Raw genomic sequence first — 9,458 nt, 5'->3', positions numbered from 1 at the left:
GTGTGCCCAGGCACATGGCATGCCCTGGTGTATGGTGTGCCCAGGTGTATGGCATGCCCAGGTGTACAGTATCCCCAGGTGTATGGTGGGCCCAGATGTATGGCATGTCCAGGCGTATGGCATGCCCAGGTGTATGAAATGCCCATGTGTATGGAACGACTAGGTGTAGGCATGCCCTGTGGCTGCAAGAATGGAGTGAGCTGCAGACCCTCAAGTCATCAAGAGGAAGCGAGAGGTCTCAGAACTGGGTCAATAGCACCGGGGTGCACTGGGAAAGGAGTGTTTGTTCGGAATTTAGTAACCTTCACTAAACCTGGTGAATTCACAGGTGACATCAGTGGGTGCGAAATGCTCAAAAAGAGTCCTCATTTGTCTGATCAGCTTGTCTCTAGCAGAGCCAGAAAAGCATTGAATGCTTTCCTGCTGCCATGGTGTATAGAGTGAGAGGGGAAATCACCAAGAGGTGGAAGCAACCCAAATGCCCATCAACAGATGCATAGATAACCAAATGTGGTCTATACATGCCATGGAATAGCATCCAGCCTTAAAAGGGAAGGAAATTCTGACACATCCTACAACATGGAGGAGCCTTGAAGACATGATGTGAAGTGAAATAAGACAGACACGAAAAGAGAAACACTGTATGATTCCACTTATATGAGGTGCCCAGAGTAATGAAATTCATGGAGACAGAAAGAATGGCGGTTGCCAAGGGCTGAGGGGAGGGGAAAATGGGAAGGTAGTGTTTGATGTGGACAGAGTTTCAGTTTGGGAAGATGAAAAGAGTTCTGGAGGCGGATGGCGGTGACTGCACCGTGTGACTGTACTTAATGCCACTGAATTGTACACTTAAAAATGGCTAAAATGATAAATTTAGAAACAAATAGATTCCCAAGGCCCTCTAGAGGAACTCCCGACTCTAGGAGATTGGAGAAGCTGGGAATTTTTCCTTAAAAAAAAAAAAAAAGCATCCCAGAGGATTATTACCATCAAGGAAGTTTAGGAAAGTATTGAAGTCCACGCTGATTTATAGGCACTCAATAAACGGTCGCTCAATAATAGTTGCCATTGTTATGAATAATGTAAATGGTTTCGTCTGTAGACATTCCACTTGAGAATCACAGTAGTAATCATGGTTAATATTTGCAAGCACTGACTACATAAGCTGGGCTTTTACATGTGTCATCTCACTTAATCCTATAACTTTACCTGTCAGGTATGATTACTGTCCCCACCACAGAGATAGGGACATTTAGAAGCGGACATTTTTAAGTAACGTGCCCAGCATCCTATATCTCTTGTGTGATAGAGCCGAGGTGTGAACGCAGAAGCTGTGTCACTGGAAGTGGGTATCCTTGCCACATTATGAGAAGCTCCCCCAGGGCAGGAATCGTGGGTGTTCTTGCTCCCTGTTGTATCCACGTTGCCTTTCTAGATATGTAGTAGGAGCTTTATAAATATGTGTTAAATGAGATTCAACCTTTTTGTGGTCATAAAAAATGGTTATCTGAATATTTGTCAAAGGAGAAATGCCTTGAGACTGTTTCCACCACTTCCCAGCTTCTTTCATTTGTCTCTAACTTCAGAGGTTCTGAAAAGGCACCAGATGTGGAGTTAGAAGACCTGGGTTCTATTATCAGATCTGGCAATTATTGCTGTGTGACTTTGGCAAAGCCTTTGGTTTCTTCTTCAGTAAAATGCCCGTCATAGGTGAAGTGGCTCACACCTGTAATCCCAGCACTTTGGGAGGCTGAGGCAGGCACGTCACTTGAGGTCAGGAGTTCAAGACCAGCGTGGCCAACATGGTGAAACCCTGTCTGTACTAAAAATACAAAAATTAGCTGGGCGTGGTGACACGGGCCTGTAATCCCAGCTACTCTAGAGGCTGAGGCAGGAGAATCTCTTGAACCTGGAAGGCAGAGGTTGTAGGGAGCTGAGATTGCACCACTGCACTCCAGTCTAAGCGACCAAGCAAGACTCCATCTCAATAAACAAATAAATGCCCATCATAATAAACCCTGCCCTCTTCTGCCCCCTGTTGGTTGGGTTTTAAGGATTCTCGAGCCACACAAGCTATAGTGTGGTTGAGGGCGGGATGGAATTGCCCTCCTGCACTCAGAAGGGCTAGGAGCTGTCCTGAGGAACACTGTGAAGGATTCACCAAGCAGATCAGAGCCCAGAGACCTAGAACAGTGACGCGGGAAGTGTGGAATGATTCCAAACTGCATACCTCACTGGCGACCAAAGACATTTAAATTAAAATAAAACTACATTTAATACTTGTTAGACCAGACTTTGAGAAAAATAATACCTGGGGTTGCAAGGGTGGAGAAAGTTTCAGGGGAAAGTTACTCTAATATGCTGTTAGTGAAGTGACAGCATCTATTGGAATAACTTTTGTTTGGGGTATTTTGGAAATACATATCAAAATCCTTAAAATTGTGTATTCACTTTGATTTGGCTATTCCAATTCTAGTAATCTAGCCTGAAAAAAATTGTCTTTTTTTTTTTTTTCTGAGACAGAGTCTCACTCTGTTGCCCAGGCTGGAGTACAGTGGCACAGTCTCAGCTCACTGCAGCCTCCACCTCCTGGGTTCAAGCAATTCTCCTGCCTCAGGCTCCCAAGGAGATGGATTACACGCATGTGCCACCACGCCAGGCTACTTTTTTGTATTTTTAGTAGAGACTGGGTTTCACTATGTTGGCCAGGCTGGTCTCAAACTCCTGACCTCGTGATCCACCTGCTTTGGTCTCACAAAGTGCTGGAATTACAGGCCTGAACCACCACATCTGGCCTCATAAATTTTCTACAACTGAGAATTAGCTAAATAAATTACACTCATATAATGGAACACAGCAGTTACTAAAAATGATGTCTTAGAGCAATAATTAATAATGTAAAAAGATATTCACAATGTAATAAGTGGGAAAAGTCCAATGTAAAACAGTATATACAACACATTCCCTTTTATGTGTCTGTATAATAAATATTTCATGTATTGTTTTTAAGTACACAAATGTGTTGTTTTGAAGTCATGTAGAAAAAGAATATTTAAATACACAAACATTTTTAGTATATTAAGAGAAAAAGGAAGGTTGAAAAATATATAAATAGTAAATACAGTATAATGTAAATGCTGAAAATATTATTTACATATATAAAGAATATATATCAGAAATATATATGACCAGAATATATGGTTAGAAAATAAAGCATTGGGCTGGGCACAGTGGCTCATGCCTGTAATCCCAGCATTTTGGGAGGCCGAGGCAGGTGGCTCACTTGAGGTCAGGAGTTTGAGACCATCCTGGCCAACATGGTGAAACCCAGTCTCTACCAAATACAAAAACTAGCCAGGCATCATGGTGCATGCCTGTAATCCCAGCTACTCAGGAGGCTGAAGTAGGAGAATTGCTTGAACCCAGGAGGCAGAGGTTGCAGTGAACCAAGATTGTGCCACTGCACTCCAGCCTGGGCGACAGAGCAAGAACTGTTCTAAAAAGGAAAAAAAAAAAAAAGAAAAGAAAAGAAAGCATGTATAAGCTTAAGAAAATTTTTTTAAACTGTCATCTTGTTATAAAGTGCTAGCTCAGCTGTTTTGTGCTTCAATTCCTGCCCACTACAAGTAGGTTTGACTGATACACCAAGCTAGAGCCTTATCAATTCCCCTGAAATAACCTGTGACCAGTCTTAAAATTGGATACTAAATCCTTAGGGCCTTGTGGATCTCTATTCTGATCATTTCTTTTCTTCAGTTCTGTTCGTTTCTGATTATCATGTTAGAAATAATTTTTAAAACACCCACCCACTGTTATTCTATCTTCACCAGTCTCGTGGTGATCAGTTCACCGTCATCTAAAGTCAAACCAAGAGGCAGGGGCGGTGCATGCTGAAAACAATGGGGGAGAAAGGAGATGTCTGATAGCATTAGAAAGATGGATTGATACTTGTGGTCTGTTTTGCCCACTGCTGTATCTCCCTAGCTTATCTGTTTTCTTTGATCTTCTCCAGAGAGCAAGCTAAGCCAAAGCCACACGTGGTGAATGATTAACCAGTGTACAAGGCAATCTGGAAACAGTTCCTCCCCTCCCCCAGGGACCCCAGCACCGCACATTGTTTTCACTCTTGTTATAGGTCAGTCAGGATGGGCTACTTTTGCTGTGACAACAAATAACTCCAAACTCTTATTGGCTTATTACACAGATTTCTTTCCCAATCATATTGCATATCTATTGCAGGTCAGCTGGGGGCTCTGCTTAGCCTCTTGGGACTAAGGCTGACCCAAACTTCATCTCAACAGATTGATCATGGCAGGGGGTAGACAGCATGGTGAATCATGGATCATTCCTAAACCTTCCAAATGTAAATTACACATATCACTTCTGCCCACACTTTGTGGACCAAAGCAAGTCATATGGTCTCTTCAAATTTCAAAGTAGGTGGGGAAGTACAATCTTAGCCTGTGCCTGGAGGAGAACCAGAATATTTGTGAACAGCCCTAAAAATGTCCGCGTATCATCACGGTTTGTGTATTCAAACCTTTTCCCCCTTTCAGTTCAATGTCAGCTCACATGGGGCAGGAATAAAGTCTTCTACATAGTTAAATCTGCCCCATCACCTAACCCAATTCCTGACACACCGCAAGTACTATTTATTGAGTGCATGAAGGAACAATGTGTCCCACATAATTGAAACTGCCTTTGCGAAATTATAACTGAGAAAATTATGACAGTGAAAGATATCAGACTTAACTGACCCCACCTTGCTTCGAATCTCTAAACAGTCCTTGTTCATTCCTGGGCATAGTCTGAACTAGCCTTGGGAAGGAATTTTGTTTATAGTTTAAAGCTAAACTGTCCCTGTAAAACAAATGAAAAGCTACCAGCCACCAAGTTAGAATAAGAGGGGCTGGAATTCTAAATATTACCAGCCATTATTCCGAAGGTTGTAAGATTTGCAACTTCCCAACTTACTCTTGAAGGTAACATCACTATTGTGAACCTAGGATCCACCTTTTGAGATGTCTTTTCCAGTTTTTGCATTTCTAACAACTGAATGGCCCCACCTGGACCTGCCAACCAGTTCTGTGGCCCCACCCAGGAACTGACTCAGCATAAGAGAACAGCTTTGACCTCCCTACAGTTTCATTCCTGGGCCAACCAATCAGTACTCCAGATTCACTGGCCTGCCCACCAAATTATCCTTAAAAACCCTGATCCCCAAGTTTCCGGGGAGACTGATTTGAGTAATAATAAAACTCAGGTCTCCTCCACAGTCAGCTCTGTGTGAATTACTATTTCTCTATTGCAATTCCCCTGTCTTGATAAATCAGCTCTGTCTAGGCTGCGGACAAGGTGAACCCATTGGGCGGTTACATAATGAGGAGGCAAATGTAGGAATTTAGGTGCTTTGAGGTTGTGCTGTGTTGTTAGTTGTCAGCTTTACATCACTTTCATCTGCTTCTCACTGGATCTTCCTTTCCTAGAATCTCCTGCCTTTTACAGGTTGAGTTCAATTTTCCAGTGAGAGAAACTTGCCTGAGCTTGGGAAGAGAGTGAAGAGAGGCAATTCTCCTCAGGTCATGGGGGCCACAGCATACAGAAGGTTCACAGTGGCTTCTAGGCTTCTTGTCAAGCACCAGGTTTGGTAGGAGTTTTTCCAGAGTTTCTTGAAAATTGAAAATTGCAGCAGTTTCCTGGCAAATGTTAGAGAACCACCCGCTTAGGTGTTCAGTCTGACCTTCCAGCTGTTTCCATGACCTTCCAGCTGGTTTCACTCCCCCAGCTCTTGTTCCTTCATATAAACCCTAATTCTTATATTAAACCTCGTTGTCCCCATAACACACAGAGTGGCTTTAATGCAGGGTCTTCCTTTATTTTTTCTGAGAGTTAAACGAAATTTTTTTCCTTTTGGTCACACTCCAAAGAAACTTGTTACATTTACTCTGTAGGCAAGCCCTCTATATAAGGTTTACTAGTGTGTTTCTTCTCAAGTCTTAACTGGAAAAAGGGCCTAAAGATCGTTTCAGAGCTCTAAAGGTGCAGTACCTGCTAGCAGTCTGCCTTGCTTCTCCATTCATTAACAGCCTCTCTGCTGGGCAAAAGTGCCAGTCTTATTTGTGACAAGTAAATTAGGAACAGGTATAGCTAGAGGTCGTAAATCTTTCAAGCTTTGCAGGAAGATTGGCAAACGTGTCTATCCTGACCTATAATTGCATTATCTTCCCACTAAATTCTCAGCTCCCTGGTTTGCCCCTTTCAGCAAAGCGTGTTATTTTCTTCATCTTGGAAGGAACCTGAGTGAAACTGCTACTTCGCATCAAATATTGATGCCTGGTTCAATCTAGGTTTTTAGGGCATAGATTGTGCTTGTCGAGAGTGTATATTTTATCCCTACACTTTTAAACGCCCTTTGAGTGGAAAATGGCTGGCCCTTTCAATGCTGTAACTCAAAAAGCTGATGGAGAGAAGCCACACACCCCTCTAACAGTGCTGGGTGGATTAATCAATTGCTGAAAGTGAATATTAAAAAAATTCAAGACTCAGCAGGATTCTCAGTGTTTGTGAAGAATCACTCAGTTCACTGTGGATGCCAGCACCAAGCTCCACCTCCCAGTGTCTGTGAATCAACATCTACAGCACCTAAGCTTATCCTTTCCATCAATGAACAAATATTTGCTGGGAGCCACTCTGTGCTCATCACTGCCCTAGGCTCTGTGAGGGTTTTCCTCGGGCTGTTCCTTCTCCGTCTCCTTCATAGTTTTCTTTTCATCTATCAGGTCATTAAATAAATGCAATGACGACAGCTAACTGCGCTCTTACATGGTGACTGTTTTCTTTCATGTGGCTGACCACGCAAGTCTTCTTATTTCCACCAGGGGGCAGCACGTCCACAGGCTCAGCCCTGGTCCTGCTCCGTGTGAACAGCAAAGCAAGGATCATTCAGGCCATTACAATAACGTGTGTACCTAGATGGAGAGGAAGCCTGTCAGAATTAGCGAATGTGTGCAAATTTCATGTGCCGTGTGTGGCCGGGTGGATGTATATTCACATCTTAAAAGCTATGGCAAAGGCATTGTCACTATTTTGTTCAACATGCATTGAGCACCTGCCATATGCCAAAACTGGTGCCACTTGCCTTAGTTTTTGTCTTTAATATGAATTTATTTATAATTAGCATTTTATATGAAGAGCAGTGCCAGTGAAATGCATTGAGGTGTATTTGTTTTGACACTTAAGTAAAATAAGCATTTCCCTCTAATCTGTTGACTGCCATTTAATTGGCTTATAAAGCACCTTTTCTATTAAGAATAACATTTTTAAATTAATTACATTCAGGCAAAACTCTAATGAGCTGGGGATGAGACACAAATGCAGGAGGGCATATTAAAGTTATTTCCTTGAAGTTAAAACATTCCAGAGTTTACCTACAAATTTAAAAAGCATTACCTTCGGCTCCATTTGTTAAATTGTCCACATGCACCCAGGGTTCTGTGATGCTTTATTTGCATACAGTGATGTATTTACAAATGGAAGGTGCCAGGCAAAAAGGAAGCCCCTCACCAGGTCCAAAATAAGAACTTCTGAGAGTGCTGCCTGTGTTGTCCTGGGCTGGGAAGTGGCTACCCAGGGACTGAGGGCCAGGAACAAGGGGAGTGAATTACCAAGGGGGGTTCCTGCCCAAGACTGGGGGAGATGGTTGCCATTTCTTTTTGATGGACCAAGGCCAATGCCACACCTTATTATTTCTGACAAATGAAGAATTCAGTAGTGGTCAAGGGCCAGGTGTCTGAGGAATTTTAAAAGATGAGAAGGGCCTGGTGTGGTGGCTCACGCCTATAATCCCAGCACTCTGGGATGCCAAGGTGGGTGGATTCTTTGAGCCAAGGAGTTCAAGACTAGTCTGTGTAACATGACGAAACCCTTCTCTACAGAAGAGAAATACAAAAAGACAGCTGGGCAGGTGGCAGACGCCTATGGTCCCAGCTACTTGGGAAGCTCAGGCAGGAGGATCGCTTGAGCCAGGGAGAACAAGGCTAGAGTGAGCTGTGATAGCATCACTGCACTCCAGCCTGGGCCACAGAGCCAGACTGTGTCTTAAAAAAATAAAAATAAAAAATATGAGACAAGGGGGAAGAAATGGAAAGGGCCACAGAGAAGTTGTAGCCACATCTTGAAGGAATAACAACCAGCCTCAGTCTAGGCAATTTACTGACTCACTCAATCCTGGTGATAGCAACAAGGAGGTAGATATTAGTATGACCATCCCCATTTTTCAGAAGGGAAGTGGATTCACAGAAAAACTGTGTAACTTGTCCATAGCACACAGCTAGTAAGGGAGCTGGATGTGAATTCAGACAGGCAGCTCAGGGTCTCTTATTATCCTCTCTACTACCCTGCTTTTCTGTGTGTGAACCACAAGGAAGACTGGCTTATCAGTCAGTGAAAACTTCACGAAAATAATTATGAGGCAAACACTGCAAAGTGTTACCTTCCATGAAATCCAGGTGGTGGGGGTCTTGGGTGTTTGATATATAACTTCCTCAAATTTTGAAATACGCTAATAATTTAAATAATTTATATGCTGATAAGACAGTGTAATATAAAATTTACATTTCTAAAAAACTATACATATTGAAAACATTACACTAAGTGAAATAAGCCAGGCACAAAAGAACAAATGCTGTATTATTTCAGTCATTCTAGGTACCTATGTCAGAGGCATATGAACCAGAGCAATTTCATCTTGAATAGGGACTGGGTAAAATGAGGCTGAGACCTAATGGGCTGCATTCCCAGACAGTTAGTCATTCTAACTCACAGGAAGAGACAGGAGGTTGGCACAGGATACAGGTCATAAAGACCTTGCTGATAAAACAGCTTGCAGTAAAGAAGCCAGCCAAAACCTACCAAAGCCAAGATGGCAACAAGAGTCACCTCTGGTCGTCCTCACTGCTACACCCCCAGCAGAAGCAAGAGAGGTTACAAATGCCATGGCAACGTCAGGAAGTTACCCTATATGTTCTAAAAAGGGGAGGCATAAAAAATCCACCCCTTGTTTAGCACATCATCAAGAAATAATCATAAAAATGGGCAACTACCAGACCTTGGGGCTGCTCTGCCTGTGGAGTAGCCATTCTTTATTTCTTTACTTTCTTAATAAGCTTGCATTCATTTTACTCTATGAACTTGCACTGAATTCTCTCTTGTGTGAGATCCAAGAACCTTCTCTTGGGGTCTGGATTGAGACTCTATTCTGGTAATATCTTTCTGTTGAACCATGCAAGGGCAACACTGAGGAGAACCCCTACCCAAAGGAAATAGACTACAGCACTGATTGGCCAACTTTGGGTAAGTGGGGTGCATATACCTGGGTAAAGGATGGGACTGGGTTACAGGCCCAACTTAAGAAAGTTAGAGTCTCTCCTAAGACAAGTGGGCTAAAGGCCCCACTCAAT

This window comes from Piliocolobus tephrosceles, chromosome X (genome assembly GCF_002776525.5).
Source record: "Piliocolobus tephrosceles isolate RC106 chromosome X, ASM277652v3, whole genome shotgun sequence".
Taxonomy (NCBI): domain Eukaryota; kingdom Metazoa; phylum Chordata; class Mammalia; order Primates; family Cercopithecidae; genus Piliocolobus; species Piliocolobus tephrosceles.
Note: the sequence above shows the minus strand (reverse complement) of the source record.